The sequence below is a fragment of the Haemaphysalis longicornis genome, unplaced genomic scaffold, assembly GCF_048455015.1.
Source record: "Haemaphysalis longicornis isolate Haplotype H1 unplaced genomic scaffold, Haemaphysalis longicornis Haplotype H1 scaffold_20, whole genome shotgun sequence".
Classification (NCBI taxonomy): domain Eukaryota; kingdom Metazoa; phylum Arthropoda; class Arachnida; order Ixodida; family Ixodidae; genus Haemaphysalis; species Haemaphysalis longicornis.
In genome coordinates this window covers 5,328,323-5,347,100 of record NW_027526296.1, presented here as the reverse complement: position 1 = coordinate 5,347,100, position 18,778 = coordinate 5,328,323, and positions in this window count along the sequence as shown.

Below are 18,778 nucleotides of genomic sequence, written 5' to 3'. Positions count from 1 at the left end.
CATCACGCGTTCGTGTGGTGGCGCGATTTCGGTGCTATAACACTATCTCGCGAAGGGCATTGGATTGGATTGGATTGGATTGGATTGGCTTGGCTTGGATTGGATTTGGATTGGGTTGGATTAAAGTGGATTGTGTTGGATTGTGTTGCGTCATAGCCGCGCCAGGTTGCGTCATAGCCGCTCCACGTTGCGTAATAGCCGCGGCAGGGGGTTCACGGCACGTTTCACCATCGACTTCATCGACAATGTCTACGCTGGAAGACAACAATTACAACAACAACCAATACGTAATCCATAAGACTTGCAGGCGCGCCCCCCGCGGAAATGCTCTGCATTTGATCGTGCCCCTCGCGAGGGGGATGTTTTTTAATTCTCAACCAACCGAGTAGCTTCCCTGATGCACAGATAATGACGTGTATCAGGTAACCGGAATCCCGATGGATTCTCTTTTAAATGCAGAGCATTTCAGTAACTCACGATGTCACCCGCGTTGACGTCCGTAGTCGTAGTCCGCACCACTCCCCCTACACTATATATAAAAAAAATACTATCCGGCGCCTGGTTTCGATCCTTCGACCCTGCGGGCGGAACGCAATGTACATGGTGCTCTACCCACTGCGCCACAAAGCCGACACAGAATGGGAGGTTGCGAACGCGCCTTATATCCTTGACTCATTCAAACTACGTCAAGAAGCTGCTGATACAACGCATTCACTACCACCAACTCCCCAAACACTAACCGTTAACGCAATACACCCAGCCCCTATGCGACGCATTTACTCGAGTCCCCCTCGCGGGGAGATGGGCCCAATTTTATGGCTGGCCGTTCCCTGATGCTTCGCAACTTGATGGGAAATGCTTTCACCGATTTTTTGGGCTCGAATTGGAAAAGGCCCCCAGGGGGCAACTAAAAGCCACGCCATTTTCGATACCCTGAATGGTCTTCAAGATGACTGGAGGGCTGGCTGGCTGGTGGATCCATCAATGCCTAGCCGAAACTGCTGGACCTGGAGGCTTGAAATTTCGGTAGTACATTTCTATGATGGCTTAGAGGCGCGCAAAGGCTGGTTCGCGGGTATTTTTCGAGAAAAGCGCACAAATGCCGTCTCTGCTGACGAAAAAGAAGAATTAACGTTGCTGCCTGGTATGTTATGGCTGGCCGTTCACTGATGCTTCGCAACTTGATGGGAAATGCTTTCACCGATTTTTTGGGCTCGAATTGGAAAAGGCCCCCAGGGGGCAACTAAAAGCCACGCCATTTTCGATACCCTGAATGGTCTTCAAGATGACTGGAGGGCTGGCTGGCTGGTGGATCCATCAATGCCTAGCCGAAACTGCTGGACCTGGAGGCTTGAAATTTCGGTAGTACATTTCTATGATGGCTTAGAGGCGCGCAAAGGCTGGTTCGCGGGTATTTTTCGAGAAAAGCGCACAAATGCCGTCTCTGCTGACGAAAAAGAAGAATTAACGTTGCTGCCTGGTATATTATGCCAGCTCGCACCCTCTCAACAACCTTGAGCTCGATAAACAGCATCAAGTTCGCAAAAAGCCACCCTTTCAGCATAAGTTTGGTTTTGACTTGGCAGCTTGGGTTGCGGCGCCGAAACAGCAGCTAACCAGCTCTTTTGCGTACGCAGATCAAGCAACGCACGAAGACAGATAGCCAGCGGAGGACGACAGCACGTGTGGAGCAGCCCGTCGTGAAGAAGGCGACCAGGGCCTATACACGCGCGGCTGACTGCGACTGACGTCATCGACTGCTCCGCTGCCCTCAGCGCCACCAAGCACCCGCTGTCCCGGATGATGCTGGGAGCATAAACACCGGCCTCGTGAACATCTCGGAACTTGGCAGCTTGGGTTGCGGCGCCGAAACAGCAGCTAAGCAGCTCTTTTGCGTACGCAGGTTGGTTTTCGTCCCACTGCACTTTTACTTCTATTTGCCGCACCCACTGCTGTCCTGAGCATTCATTTTGTGTTCTCGCAATGGTTACTAACTCCGAGCTAGCGAAAGAGGTAGATGTTCTGCGCAAAGAGGTTGTGGAGTTGCGCAATAGTCTCTCTATGTTCAAAGAACTATTACGAGGCAAATTCAACAGGACTGTACAAATTCAACAGGAGGGTCTCGCGAAAGAGAGCAAAGAACTTGCTAGGTCAAACCAACAACTAACTAAACGTGTAGCAGAGCTAGAACAATACTCCCGACTTAACAAAGTCTAAGGGTGTTCCGCAAACGCAAGGTGAGGACTGCTGCGCCATTCTGAAAGAAATTGGCGAGAAGATAGGTTGTCCTGTTGAGAGCACGGACACTGACGTCGTACACCGCGTCCCTGCGAAACATGGGCAAAACATCATTGCGCGTTTTTGCTCGCGTACAAAGAAAGGCGATTTTGCCGCAAAGGCAAAAAAGGCACGCCTCACGACAAGTTCCCTTGGCTTCAGAGCACAGGGCACTTCACGCACCGATGAACCAGTTTTCATCAATGATCATTTGACTCCGGAGAACAAGCGCCTTTTCGCACAATTAAAGCTCTGGCTCTGAAAAAAGAAAAGCAATGGCAATTTCTGTGGGTAGACAACTGTAAAATAAAGGCGAGGAAGGGCCCAGACAGCCGCGTGTACAGAATCTCCGGGGTCGGTGACCTTGCCATCTTCGCCTAATCAATTCATGGTTCATCTAGTAAACGCCTTATGGGATATTCCACTGATCAATTTAAACACCTTCTTAGTCAGTCTGGTTCATCGCACAAGTCGGTTGTTCACTTCAACATCCGTAGCTTGTCTAAGCATTATGACGACCTGGTTAACTTCCTAACAGTTGTAAATCATACATTTTCCCTGATCTGCCTGTCCGAAACGTGGCTCTCGCCTTCTGATGACAACTTATTTAATTTACCGGGATACCGCGCTGAGTACCACCACCGCCCCGCGGACCGTCATGGTGGTGCTGCAATATTTATTTCTGACACGATATCTTATTTACGCCGCACTGACATTTCCATTTCTACCCCAAAGTGCGAGTCTGTCTGGCTTGAGCTTGGCACATGCTTTCTTCCCTCAAGTGAAAACACTACCGTTGCCTCCATTTATCGCTCGCCTTCCTCGTCTTACGCTGACTTCTGTAGCGAATTTGACCGTATCATTACTTCAGCCTATCTACGCCCACTGCAGGGCAAAGCCATCTCCCATTATTCTCCAATTACCTCGGTCCTGTGCCAACTGTGACCAATTTATCCCCGCAAACTTCTTGATCTCATCTGCCCATCTAACTTTCTGCCGCCCCCTGCAGCGCTTGCCTTCTCTAGGAATCCACTCTGTTACCCTTAATGACCAGCGGTTATCTTGCCTTCGCATTACATGCCCTGCCCACGTCCATTTCTTTTTCTTAATCTCTACTAATATGTCCTTAAACGTGTTTGTTCCCTGACCCACTCCGCTCTCTTCTTGTCCCTTAATGTTACACCTATCATTTTCCGTTCCATTGCACGCTGAGTCGTTCTCAATTTAAGTTGAACCCTCTTAGTGAGCCTCCAGGTTTTCGCCCCGTAGGTGAGTACCGGTAAGATGCAGCTGTCATACACTTTCTTCTTCAGCGACAATGGTAGGCTGCTATTCATTATCTGATAATGTCTGCCATATGCACCCCACCCGACTCTTATCCTTCTAATTATCTCTGCCTCATTGTTGGGATCTGGGGTCACAACTTGGCCTAAGTAGATATATTCGCTTACCACTTCCACTGCCTCGCCACCTATCTCAAACCGCTGTGCTGTCCCGAGGTTATTGATCATTACTTTAGTTTTCTGCATATTAATTTTCAGGCCCACGGTTCTACTCTGTTCGTCCAGTGCGGAAAGCATGCTTTGCAATTCGTCCCCCGAGTTACTTAGCAAGGCAATGTCATCAGCAAATCTGAGGTTACTGAGGTATTCTCCGTTAACCCTTACGCCCACCTGTTCCCAATCCAACGTTCCGAATACTTGTTGTAAACATGCTGTGAATAACATTGGAGAGATTGTGTCTCCTTGTCTGACACCATTCCTTATAGGTATTTTACTGCTCTCCTTATGGAGGATGAGTAGCGTAACGAAATAACGTACGCTATTTCTTTACGTAGCCCTCCGCACGATATACTAAAACTCCCTATTAACTCAACAAGGTATCACATCGCCTTGGACAACCTCAGGCCACGACAACCCCATGACATATCACCACAACTGGCTCCCTGGTACCGCCCTTCCGTGACAGACTCTACAGAAACCCATCCCGTCCCGCGTAACGCCTACCCGTTCGCGCATCCTGCAACAGCGCCCTCCGGAACAGTAAACGCCCCCACGAAGTCGAACTTTACACCGACGCAAGCATTGCTGCTCCACTAGTTGGCATCGCAAGGACTTCACCTGATCTCACCTGCATCCAAGGCAAACGATCCCTTAATAGTCCACGTGCTACCATCCTGGAAGCGGAACTCCATGCCATCGTTCAAGCCGCATACTGCCTCATGCTCGGCTATCACTCCTCCTGACCGACTTCTTCCAAGCTCTACATATTCTATAAAATCCCACATCAACCAATCCCATCGCCAGCGGAATCATTAATCAGATCTCCATCCTGAAATCTAACGGCATTCATCTTCGCATCGACTTGTCTTCTGGATACGACGAGTCATCGGCAGATAGCCAGACAGCCCATTCGGCTGCACGGGAGTGAACATCCTCTATCTCTATACTTCCGCTGGTACCCGGCTTAGCTCCGCCACCTTCTGACTCGATACCCGTCAGCTCCTAGCTACGGTACGAAAAAAAAAGAGAACGCCTCAAGGCCCTCACTAACCGGATTGCGACCCGCTCTGCCAGCGCTCCCGACAGACAGACAGACAGACAGACAGACAGACAGACAGACAGACAGACAGACAGACAGACAATGAACTTTATTGACAGACAATGAAATTTATTGCCCGCTCCCGACATCACCCAAAATTTTAATCAATATTTCGCCAGTGCTAGCCTTAACACACAGGGGTGGTGATGGTGATTTATTAACGAAGGAGGGAAGAGAAAAGAACTGGGGATATTGTTGAACTCGACGGGGAGTTCACCCCCAAACAACCCAGTCCATTGAAGGGGAACGGGGGTTTCAAAGTATAGGAAGAAAGAAAGGGGGAAGAGAAGAGCGGTAGGAGATTGGGGGACAGTCTATGTCGCGTTCGTTTTGTCCATGACTCGACGGCTACAAACGCAGCGCTAGTCCTGTCACAACCAGCAAGTTGAGTAGGTGCTGGAAGACCTCCTGTCGGATGGCGTACGGTACCGTGGGGAACAGGGTCTTCCAGCTTGTGGCTTGGTGCACCGAGTCGCTGGAGTGCAGCCCGGAGTTCCGCCCTCGTGGCGTTATGCTGGCGGCAAGAGCAGAGTAAAAGTTCTAGTGTCTCGGGCTCTGGGCAGTCGGCGCTGGTGGGAGACTTCCGGCGGCATTGGTCGTACAGGCGGGCTCCCACGTTGCAGCAATTAAGCCGCAGGCGAAGCAGGAGCGACCGGGCGTCTCTGCTGATTCGTCCGGGCAGGACCCGTGGGGCTTGGCCACTGACCACTCGGGCATCTGGATGCATGACCTCCACCACTTGTGCCTGGATAGTCCTTGCAGCGTCGAATGACAAAACATCCCGGGAGGCTGAGATCCCTGCCTTGCGAGCTGCACCCTTGGCTAAGGCGTCTGCATCCTCGTTGCTTGTGATGTTCACGTGCGATGGCAGCCAGTGAAGTCACATTGGACACCCCCTTACCATTCACCCAGACCTTCCGTAAATGGTACACCCCACTCCCGCCGCTTCGATGTCTCTATTGCGCCCGCCCCCCCCCCCCCCGCCAATCTCCGGTACTAATTGGCCCCTGTCCGAAATTCACACGCTACCCGCCGCGGTGGCTCAGTGGCTAAGGCGTTGCGCTGCTGAGCACAAGGTCGCGGGTTCGATTCCCGGCCGCGGCGGCCGCTTTTCTGATGGAGGCGAAAAGCAAAAACGCCCGTGTGTACGAGATTTCGGCGCACGATAAAGATCCCCAGGTGGTCAAAATTAATCCGGAGCCCTCCACTACGGCGCGCCTCATCGCCTGCGTTGCGTCGGCGCGTTAAACCCCACAATCAATCAATCAATCAATTCACACGCTCCAGAACCTTCAATCCTCCTCCAAATGTCTCCTTCTCATTCATGGACCCTCACACATTGGAACCTGTAGAATCTCTTTGAAGAGGTCACAGCCGCATCGCCATCGACCGCCATAAGCCTGGTGCGGCCAGCCATTGTCTTTAATGAACTGAGGTTCATCTCCCTTAACTGGCATCGGCGCCCTGTCCTGTGCTTCCCGAGCGCACGCATTGCTTCTTCCTCTTCATTGGATGCACTTGATGTCCCGTTAAACGCAGACATTGATGGCCGCTTCTTGACGCTCGAGTCTTGTCCTTAGCGGTTGAAGGATCCCACAGAACCCTGCACTCTGACTCTTATTGCACACTCCTCTAAAGAAAGCGGTCTAGCGCGAGCAGTTTGGAGCCGTTAGTCTGCTTCCTTCACTCCACACGGCCTCTCCCGCCTTCTCAACAAGCCCACCTGTCTCGCTGTTAGAACTGTCCATCCTCAAGATGTCCCATGTGACAAACACCCCACCTTCTACTCATACTACCCCCACTTGACCGAGAGTCCTTCTGCCCAAATAAAAGCTATCTCTCTCTCTATCTCCATTTACCTAACACTGCTCTGCGAGCGGCGAGGACAAGTAGCCTACAGGAAAGCATTATGCGAGGTGCGCATGCAGCACAGGAATCACATTGTGAGATATACACCCTACACCCGTCGCGGTTGATATGCTTGTTAATGGCTATCGGGTTCTGCTGCTGAGTCCAAGGACGTGGGTTCAATCCCGGCAGCGGTGGCTGCTTTTGAGATAGAGGCGAAAGGCGGAAACGCCGATGTGTTGAAATTTCGGCGCACGTTAAAGACCCCCGGTGATTAAACTTAATCCGGAGCCCTTCACTACGGCGCGCCTCAGAGCCCAGATGTAGCTTCGGCGCGTTAAACCCCATAATCAGTCACCTTATGAGACGTACGCAGTTTCTGCTGTTCCCACGTGAACAGCAGAATCATTCTGTTCAGCTCGATCATTGCGTTCACGGCCCCATTGTCTGCATCGTCTAGTTCACCATTAATACGAGTTGTGCAGAAGCGCAGCCAGCCATAGCTGCTTTTAAGGAGCGAGACGAAAGTTGAACATATCAATGGCGTCCTGTGTCAATCTTTTATTAAAATAGATGAAACGATTCTTCGTACGCCATCCACAACTTTCGGGGACACGCGCCTCCGAAGACGCCTGGCGCCCTCTCTCGGTGGCAGCCATGGACTGCGAGCGTAACTGAATGGGAGGGAGCGAAAAAAAAATCGTAGCTCTTGAATGGACGCAGGTTTTGCAAATGGGCTTCATGAAATACCTAAAAGTACTTAAAGCGCACTTGCAGGTAAAATTAGAGCAGTGCAAAGCATAAACTTCGCCTTCCTCGCGCACCCAAAGTTTTCCGGCCGGGACCCTTGATTTCTTATGTTTAGCGATACTAGCGGTGATACCAGGACTGCACATAGAGATTTTCGATGTGCCTTCGCGAAACACCTAAAGCTACTTAAATATTTAAAATTCTACACGACATCTTCTAATCTTTCTGGTTTTCAAAGTCTGCTTACGCGGCTATGTCGGTCACGCAGCTATTTTGGAATTGGCGGATCGGAGGGAATACGGGTGCTTAATACCATATTGCATCAATTCAACAATTATTGTAGTCAGGACGAACATATTACTGACCAGCATTTTCAGTGCAAAAAGCCGTAACGTAGGTAATGGTAGCAGCGCGAAAACTAAGCTGTGGAACTTGCGCGATTCCCGCAGGCATTTTTGTTGCTGGCCACGGCTGGAATCCTCCTTAATTGGTAATTATTAATAGCGTCAGCGGGGCGCGTGCACCCATCCAGTATATAGACTGGCGGCTCTATACGATGCCCGGATACTTCCTCGGATGTCTGTAGCGATGTTTTGACGATGAGCCTGCCTTCTTCGTGCCAAGAATAGTGCTACCCGCCGCGGTGGCTCAGTGGCTAGGGCTTTGTGCTGCTGAGCACGAGGACGCGGGTTCGATTCCCGGCTGCGGCGGCCGCTTTTCTGATGGAGGCGAAAAGCAATAACGCCCGTGTGCACGCTATTTTGGCGCACGTTAAAGATCCCCACGTGGTCAAAATTAATCCGGAGCCATCCACTACGGCGCACCTCATCGCCTGCGCTGCGTCCGCGCGTTAAACCCTACAATCAATCAATCAATCAATCAATCAATCAATCAATCAATCAATCAATCAATCAATCAATCAATCAATCAATCAATCAATCAATTAATCAATCAATCAATCAAGAATATTGCTGGTCGGCGATCACAATAAGCACAATTGGTGGCTGTTTCGACCACAGTTGCCCGTGATGCTGTTGTCTTATGCTAATCCTGGTCTTCTATAAGCTTGCCTGGCTTGGACATCGCTGCTTTCTTTGTTACCGTCATTCGCAAAGGTCGCTTGTTAGGTGCGATGTTGACTACTTCTATTACGTTCCCCAGTTCTGGGGACTGGCCATCGGATGACTTAGCGCTTCGGCAGCGGTTACCGATTCCCAGCCAGAATCAGTTTCGAACGGGTGCCGGCATTGCCCGCATGCGTTATCGGCGGCTACTGAAGCAACATCGAGTCACCAAAAGTAATGGAAGATCCAGGAGGCGCATGCGCAGATTAGGATCATGGAAAAGGTCCATTATCCGCAACCTGGCACGGGAAAAACTCCGGAGTAAGTTCTCGTAGGCCGTCACCGAAGTAAGCAGAATTTTGTGATGATAAAATATTTCACTATAGTCATGGCCGGCCATCGCTTTGCTTTTTCGATTTGTTAGAAGAGTGCCTTTTCAGGCTCGTCCTTTCGGACTATATATATTCGGACTATATATATTCTAGGCTCTTTCTTTAGGACTAATCCGGTTTTTTGTTGAAAACGTTCGGAATAAGGGGGGGGGGGGGGGGGGGGGGCGGGGGTCGGAGGAAATGGGAAACGTCGATCCCCGGAAAAGAAGAACCCCAAAAACATATACCGTCCTCACGATTACAGTTTCATGCTCAGTGTCCCTACCTTTGTGTTTATAACTCCACTTGAAGTGGCGGAAATATAAATAATAATAATAATAATAATAATAATAATAATAATAATAATAATAATAATAATAATAATAATAATAATAATAATAATAATAATAATAATAATAATAGCGTCTCCTACCCCCCCACCTCCACTGGTGAAAACCCCATCCCTCCCACGTATTAACGAATCTGCTGGCGCCGCGACAGATCCTGTAGCGCCACCATAAACTTCTAAACTTCTTACAGAGCAGAAGTTGATGGTAGTACATGACCGCGAAATGCGCGGAAGCCAGCGTGCGTCAGAGGTGATATCGTTAGCCGGAAAGACCACGAATTGAGCAACGACGCATCCAGGCGCAGCTCAGTGTTTCCGCGTATGACACAACGCCTCACCACCCGTGTTCGTTGTCCGGACGGTTGCAATAAGCACGGGCAGCGCGGTCGAAATCTGCCATGCAGACGCGTCCGCCTAGCACCTCTTCCGTATTCCGCTGATAGCGCAGCTGCTGTGCGCATAATATATCACCGCGTCTGAGAACGAACAAAAGAAAACCGCCTGCGTCGTCGTTTAGCAAGTGCGTTTGATATGTTAGCGCTCTTCCTCTTTTTATTTTGATTTATTTGCTTTCTCCGTAAATCAGGCATGTGACTGCCTTGCGGCGGCGGCGGCCTTGTTCGCGGAAGAGCTGCTGCGGTTGTCTGCCGCTGTTGCTGTGGCCTGAAGAACCACCTGCGCTTACTAACGTTTTGAGAACACTGGAGTACAGGTTTTTTTAATGGTATGCGTGACGAAGAGTGCGAAGTGCAAAGCAGCGCGTTCCGAACAGCGGCGAGCTCTGCGGCGGATTTAGAAGATGGAGGGACGACCTCCTATCCCTTGTTGTACACTTTCGCTCTTTAAAGGAGCCATGAAGAGAAAATACAACTTCGTTTAATTTGAAAGAACTAGGATACAGTATCTCACTCAGCTCCATTGCAGCCCCAAAAGATGTTTTTTAACGAAAAAAAAGCAAAAAGTATTTAATAACTTTCAAATTTTGCGCCACAGTGGCGTGTTATGAGCGAGAATGACGTCATACGGGCCAACAATAAAACGTAATTTTCAGTCCGTTAACTGCACGTTAGCATTCAAGTGATGCGGTAAAATGGAACTAGAGGCCCCATTACAGACGTCCAGTCATGTGTCGTCGCGACAGGTCAGTTAGGGGGGCGCCAATTGCACAAACAAGGTTCCGTGACGTCATAGAAAAGTTGCGGGAAATTGGCTAGGGGGTCGCCACGGCTTCGCACGTTTTCGTTAATATCTCCGTTATTTTTTCGAAGATTGCGATGATATTGGTATCATTGTTATCGGGACTATGCAGTCTTTCTAATAAACCCAACTTGTATTTTCTCTTCATGGCTCCTTTAACCTCCACACTTTAAAAAAGCTGTGGCATTCACTAACGTGACACTAACAAGTTACTTGTCTCAGCATACACTAGGTACTTAGTAATTGGAGGTAGTAAATGCAGCACTACTCGGGGTTACTTACTGAAGCAGGCAGTATAGCACCACTACCTATAGTGAGCACCCTTCTGAGATGCATAACCTATAGCATAAGCACGACCTTAATCTAGAGTATACGACTTCCTCGATCCAGTTAATTTCCTAATCATGCAGTTGCTAGTGGAAGAAGCTACGTACCGTACCAAGGGATAGTAAGGTTCGTAAGGAATACGGCCGTTACTACCCTTTTACGACTTTTTTTTTTATTAAGAGTGCTTAGTGCGTGCTGTCACACCCCCCCCCCCCCCCTCCTGTCGGTACCCTGCATGATCCTACTCCCATTCTGTGTTTAAACGCCAGTGACCAAATGGCTTATGAAGATCGGAGTTACAGCCATCAAATTTTGAGAGAGGGGGGAGGCAGAGAGGGGGGCGTTATTTTAAAGTCTGGTTGAGTGCGTTGGGTGACCGGCCGCCGCAGCCTGTCGGCGACAATGATCCACGAGGCTCTTCTGAGTCCACAAGTCCGAGCTGCCCAGCGCATCCTCTCGCAGCTCGACTGATGCTATCAAGGGAAAGAAGTCTTCACAACATTCCCAAATGAGATGGGTGACTGTCCGCACCACATGCAGCCCGGGAAAACATGTAACGAATATAAAGAATATGGTGCACTATGGAGCGACATGGGCATGTGTTCGTCTGTAGCATGGCGTAGTCACACTGTAGTACCCGCCGTGGTGCCTGAGCGGCTAAGGCGTGGTGCTGCTGAGCACGAGGATGCGGGTTCGATTCCTGACCGCGGCGGCCGCTTTTCTGATGGAGGCGAAAAGCAAAAACGCCCGTGTGTTTGATATTTCGGCGCACGTTAAAGGTCCCCGGGTGGTCAAAATTAATCCGGAGCCCTCCACTACGGCGCCTCTCATCGCTTGCGTTGCGTCGGCGCGTTAAACCCTACAATCAATCAATCAATCTATCACGCTGGAGTAATCAGAGCAGTGTCATACACACCGGCTTCACCATCATCCGCTTTACACTCAGTGAAGCCCCGTTTCTGCTAAAAAATAGGCATTTTATCTCCAGCGCATATACAACTCTTTTTAAGACATGAAAGGAAGCGGTTTGTGTGTGTGTGTTGGCGCAGTGGTCGGAAATAATATAAACGGAGTGCCTGCCCTCGTGCATTGGGGAGAAAACGTTGCTGTGCGTATACGGTGGGAAGTTCGAGCTTTGTAGAGAGTGAGCAAGTCCAGGAAGAGTTTAGGGATCAATGCTAGGGAATTTATGCCCCTACTTCCTCGGTTTTCTTCGTGTCAAAACATGTGGCTCATATAACTGCTTGAAACTAAGGTATTCTCAAGGGATACAAAATGACAAACGGCTTAGCTCCGCCAACCATACAATATAATTAACGCTCAGTTCCTTAAATCAAAATAGCTATTTTCTTGCACCAAGTTAAACATCACTAGGCCGTTGTTTGACCGGTTGCTAATTGGATGCTTCGCAGTCGCGATGTCGTCTGCATGGGCATATGTGGGTGTGGGTATGTCATTACAGATATTGGATATCGAATACGAAATTTTCGATCAATCTGCCATGCGGTTATGTCTGAGTCTAATGTGAAGAATCTTTTCTTTAAACGTTTGAGACCACGATCCTGATTTACTTTTCATGCTTACTTCACACATGATCAAGCGAGCGTCAACGTCTGTTGCGACTTGCACTGAACGGACATCACATCCGACGCTTTGCTGATACAAAACAACCAGTTGGCGAGAGCTGTCGAATCATCGATAAGAAGAACGCGAACCGAAAGGTCGCGTTTTTATACTTTTCCGTAAAATGAACCAGTCCGTCTCTAGCCAAACTAATACCCACGCTTCGGCCAGCAGCAGCATTTGCAATACTGTTCTGCCTCGTCTTACCAACGGTAAGCTCGTCCTGAACTTTTTTTCTCCATGCGGACATCAGTGTACGCCCATACCGTGCTCAGGATCTCAGACATGGCTTCGAAGTCGTGATTGCTCTCAACGACATAAGTTATATCGGTTAACTGAGAATGTCACATGTCTGGAGGCAACCTGCCGGCCCGATGTGGTCAGGAGTTTGGGAGTATTGGACAATTAGTCGTGTTACGAACAGCGCACAACACGACTCGTTTACGGACTTCGCTGCGGAGCCTCAGTGATCTGAGGAGACACCCTCTTATTGGAACAACCGTGCAGGGTTGTGACAAACGTCTAGACAGGGCGCTCAATTTATTAGTGCGGGCGTCCGACATTGCGGCTTCCTCCACGGGTGGCGGCCAATTTTTCTTCGCTCCTACCTTGCCTTTCACACGTTAGTCACCCCGTCTTTCCTGGTCTATGTTTTTTTTGCTTACTTTCGTCCCCGCGACGAAAAGGTGTCTTGACGGCGCCGCGACCGTCCCGCGCACCCAGCCGGGTGACGTAAGCAAGCGAGTGGAGGAGAGGCCGAATAGGGCCAGTGTAGCCGCTGGGCTGGGCTCATCGGGGATTTAAAGGGACCCTGCAACACTTCTGATAAGCGCTTTCACTCTTCCGTTCGCGTCTGGAACCACTGCGAAAGCTATAGTTATCGCCGGCACGGAGCGGCACTGCATGATTTTCTCGTCGCACCAGATACGCCTTCCATGTCTGCTTTCTTTTTGTGGCTTTATTTTTGTGAAGTTGCTACCGAAAAGCGTTTATTGGTGCAACTGAAAGAAAACCGGCCAGCAGCCGCTCATGGCCTTACTGACGTAATTTGAGTCGTTGAAGAACGTCAAAACCGGGAAAAATAGAAATATATTTTGAATGAGTTTACAAGTTATCTGATGGGCTTAGAGCTGTAATTTTTGGTTGAGGTACTTTGCGACCCCCTAATCTAAGTACTGGGTGTGCTGGGTGACTACGTTCTGCAAGCATTTAAGATTTCAAAAAAAGTTGGAAAAAGTGTTGCAGGCAAAGCAGATATCTTGGAAGTTTCACTATGGTTAAGGCGCTGGGGGGACCGGGGTGGAAATTCTTTAGTGGAAGTCGGATCGATAGGTTCGCGACGGCACGAGCAGCTTCATGGATCCGGCGTCTTCTCGATCGTCTTCGTGAACCACAAGACCATCCTGGCTCCGCACCCTGTCCCGAAAGCGAAGCCAACTCGTCTTCGTCGAGATTTGTTGGTGTCAGACTGCAGTGTAAAGGCCTTCTCCACTGGTTAGTTCGCCCAGCAGCAGTGGCACCGCTAGGTTCCATCGAAGACAACTGAGCATCGCCCTTTTGCTGTTTCAGGACTGCATGTCACGCTGAAATGTAGCTGGGAGCCAGGGAGGCGAATATTGACAGCGAATATTGACACGTGGGCACCTACGTCACATCCGGAATCGCTCATAAAAGCCAGCACCATCGCCGACGGCCTGACACACGCCCAGCAGCATTGGCACCGCTTTGTTCCATCGAAGACAACTGAGCATCGCCCTTTTGCTGTTGCATGTTGATTCCCGTACTTTGAACGAATTTTAAGCTAAATCGGATGCCACTGCTGCTGAGCGCATTTTCGTGATTTGTATAATGTCAGATGAATGTCGTGCTTGCGAGCAACAGCTCGCAAGTGGTGCATACTTAACGTGTACTGACTGTCAATCACACTATCACGTTGGAACGTGCTCAGGGGTAAATGAAAAGGCATACAAAAAGAAAACTGATGCTGCTAAAAATACATGGAAATCTAAAGCCTGCAAACAAACTGCACTGAGCCCGATGGCTCTCAGATCAGGCGATGAACCGGAAATAAGCATCACGAATCAACTCTCTGAAAGTTATCGCAAACTTTCGACGCTCCTGGAAATGAAATCGAAGGTTGATTCTTTGGAAATTATCAAGTCGACACTTCATGCCATTGAGAGCTCAATTAAGGAAATGTCAAAAAAGTATGACAAAGTTGTTGCTCAGATGAAACTTCAACATACTGACATATCCGGCTTACGAAAGCGCATGGAAAGACTCGAGGAAAAAGTCAAAGAACAGGAGGTCGAACAGCTAAGGAAACAAGTCAATGATTTGGAGCAGTATAGCCGACGGATGGAAGTGCATGGCTTGCCCCAGCACACTGATAAAAACCTGCTCGACAAACTAAATGTATTTGCCACAGAACTCGACCTGCCACAGCTTTCCGAAACGGACATTGAAGCCGTACATCGGCTTCCGTCTAAACCAAAGGAAAGCGGAGCAGTTAAGGCTACCCCAGTCCTTGCGCGCTTTTCATCCCGCGTAACAAAAGAAGTTTGGCTTAAAAAGAAACAGGAACTGAAACAGGCAAAGAGCAGGATCTTTTTCAATGAGAACCTAGCAGCCCAGAATAAGGCCTTATTTTGGCAAATGAGGACTAAAGCAAAGGAGAAGAAATATCAGTTCACTTGGCACCGAAATGGAAGACTGTTCGTTCCCAGAGGCCCTCGCAACAAGGTGATCCGGATAAGCACAGTCAACAACTTAGACCGGATAAAATGATAACTTGAAGCGAACGCAGTTCGATGCTTCCACGGCTAAACACTTTCGCAATGATAAGTGACGCCACTCCGGACACTTACTACGACTGTGATTCTTTCACGCACAGCATAAACCACAGTAAAGCATTACGCGATAAGAAACATACTTCTTTGCTCCACCTAAATGCGCAGAGCCACACCAACAAAAAGAATTCTGTGGAAGTGTTCCATAATGCATTACGCCATAACTTTGATATAATGGTATTCTCCGAGACGTGGTTTGCGAGGGATTCGGACGTTGTGCAATTTCCAGGGTACGGGTGCACGTCACTGTGCAGAAGCTGCACGAAAGGAGGGGGCGTGGCAGCATACGTCCGACACCATATAAAGTTTTGCGTAGTTCAAAAATATTCAGTTCTAAACTGCGACTACGAGTCGCTGTTAGTAAGTACCGCCAGCTCAGTGATCGCAGTTACCTACAGGCCTCCCTCGGGAGCTATAGAAACATTTTTGGAATTTCTTGAAGATATTCTACACTATCGCAATCAACTCGGCGACAAATCAATCGTCATTACTGGTGATCTAAACATAGACTTGCTTTCCTCACAACCTAGCAAGCAAAAATTGCTTGACATTTTCTTCTCCTGCGGCTACGAAAACGTCATTAACGCCCCAACACGGATTACCGCCACATCTAGGACCCTATTGGATCCGTGCTTCACGAATCGCCCCACCAATAATCTAGAAGCTGGTATCTTAATTTAAGCTATAAGTTGCCACTTGCCGATTTTTATCATTTTTCCAACTCATTCTGGACGACGTAAACGCGACACAACTGCCGCGCCTGTTGTGCGCAGATTAATAAATGACGACAAAATCGCTGTGTTTTACCAATTAATTGAAAACGTAGATTGGCTTGATGTGCTCAATATGCAGAACGCCTCGTATTGCTACAACTTGTTTATTAGTAAAGTTAAAGAGGTCTACAATGGGGCATTTCCCCTTGTACAAATTAAGCAATGTAAAAACGCTAGGAAGCCATGGATTGACGCCACCCTTCTGAGAAGGATCAGGGAGCGTGACAGGCTATTTGCATTATTTGTGAAACAAAAAAACCCAATCATTTTACAGAATTCAAAAAAAGTCGAAATAAGCTAAACTACGATATTGAAAAAGCGCGCTGCTCATACTATGAAAACAAATTTGCTAGCGTAATTAACGACCCTAAAAAAATCTGAATAGCTTAACGATGAAAAACCAAAGCAGAGGGATTTCAGAGCTACAGATGGATGGTACAGTATTCAAAGGAACTGCGCTTGCTGATAAATTCAATGAGCACTTCCTGGTATCAGGCGCAGCTTCTGCCACCACTGCAGCTACTGATCCTGAATCATACATAAAAATGAGTATACAGAATTCCATATACCTATCTCCCGTTTCAGAATCAGAGGTCTGGAATATAATAAAAGAGTTAAATAACAGTACAGCTTGCGGAGAAGATGAAATAAAAGTGGAGCCCATAAAGGCAGTAGCTCACTTTCTTTGCCAACCACTATCGCACGTTTGCAACCTGATAATGAGTACAGATGTTTTTCCCGACAAACTAGAAATTGCCAAAGTTTCTGTTATTGTCGAAAAAGGAGATTAAAATTATATGAGTAATTATAGACCAATCTCAGTTCTTCCTTTAATGTCAGAAGTTATAGAACAGTTGATTATATTAGAATATAAATTTTTTGTAAGGCAAACGACGTCGTATCAGAGCAACAGTACGGTTTCCAAAAAGAAAAATCAACTGAGTTAGCACTTTTGAACATTAAAGATAAAATAATTGACCACATGGAACAGAAACTATACACAATAGGTGTCTTCATTGATTTTAAGAAAGCGTTTGACTCCGTAAAGCACCACATTTTACTGCAAAAATAAGTAGGTATGGAATTAGAGGGATTTGCTTGGATCTAATAAAAAGCTAGAAATCGAGCACGCAAGATCCAAACAAGAAAAACTGAATTTTGGAGTGCCACAGGGATCCATACTCGGCCCGCTCTTATTCTTGTTATAGATAAACGACATCCTACACATTTCTTCCATACCAGATTTAATCTTATACGCCGACGACACGAACATGTTCTTTTCCGGCAGTGATCATGCTCCACTTCAGACATTAACAAATGCCTGGCTTGAAAAATTATCGGTATGGCTAAAGCAAACCAGCTTTCATTGAACACAAATAAAACTAAGTTTGTCGTTTTTCGTCCTAAAAATAAGGGTGTAAGCCACCAAATTTCAATCACATTTTGGGGCACGACCATTGAACAAGTCCCTTCACGCCAATTTCTTTGTGCGACGTTTAATGAAAATTTAAATTGGTCAGCTCATATAAATAGAATTCCAACCGATGTGTCACGCTCTATTGGCGTCATCTATAAACTGAAGCAGCTTCTGTCCACGTGGTTGAAAAAGAAGCTGTATTTCGCGTTAATACACTCTCGCCTCAGTTATTTCTCGCTTGTGTGGGGAACAACTGGCAAAGTAAATTTAGATAATCTTCTAGTACTCCAAAAGAAAGTAGTACACTTGATAGAAAATGAATCACCTAGAACCCACGCTGCCCCACTCTTCCACAAGCATAGCATACTGACTATTCAAAACAGCATAAACAAAAAAATGGCTTTGTTCATTTATCAACAGTTCAAAAATAATTCTGATGCCTTCATGGAACAATACGCATCGAAGAACCACGAATACAATCTACAGCATCCGAGCTACAACAAATAAAGAATCCGCACTAACTATGGGTCGCAAAAGACAACCTACATAATTCCCGACTTTTTGAACAAACACCCTGTTATTCTTACATTGATACAGTCTTCTCTTACTGTACAATCTTTCAAAAAGAAAGTTGATGTGTATTTGCTGGGGCTACAGTGAAAAAGCTATGATATAGATAAGCGTAATATTACCGTTGAATATCGCTCTGTATTTCTACCTTGTGATCTTGTTTATACTTGCATGCAATACCAGTTCTTAGGTAATACAAATTCTGCCTTTACTTGTGTTATGTAAACTTTGTATCCAATGGAGTTTGTTTTCTGTATTATGTTTTCTGAGCTCGAAAATTTTGTATTTTGTCACGTTGCTGCTGAGTTGTGTGTAAGGGCGGGGAGGGAGGGGGGGTGGGGGGGGGGGGTGGCTGGGAGATGTCCCTTTGTCAGGTAATTCGTTTGCCTTTTCGGCATCCACCGAAGACAACCACTTCTGTGATGTTTTTATGTGTTCATTGTGATGTTTACTCGGTAACATCTCCCCTATAACTTTTTTTGGTTGTCTGAAATAAAACATTCACATTCACATTCACATTTCCAGGGGGGCCCAGGGGCGAAAGCTGGCGGTCCTCTTTGCTCGTACTGCGCGAAGTTGCCAAGGCGGTGACCTCGGTGCGGTACTTTCATGTCGACGCTCTATATTTCGCACGTCCGGTGTCATCGATTTGGGCGCATTCTTCTGGTCTGGTGGTCTTTCAGGGAATTGTCCTTGTACCCGTTTGCTTTGTAGATGTGTTTTTTGTGTTTTTCGGAACCTGCGAGTGCACGTGAGAGAGCC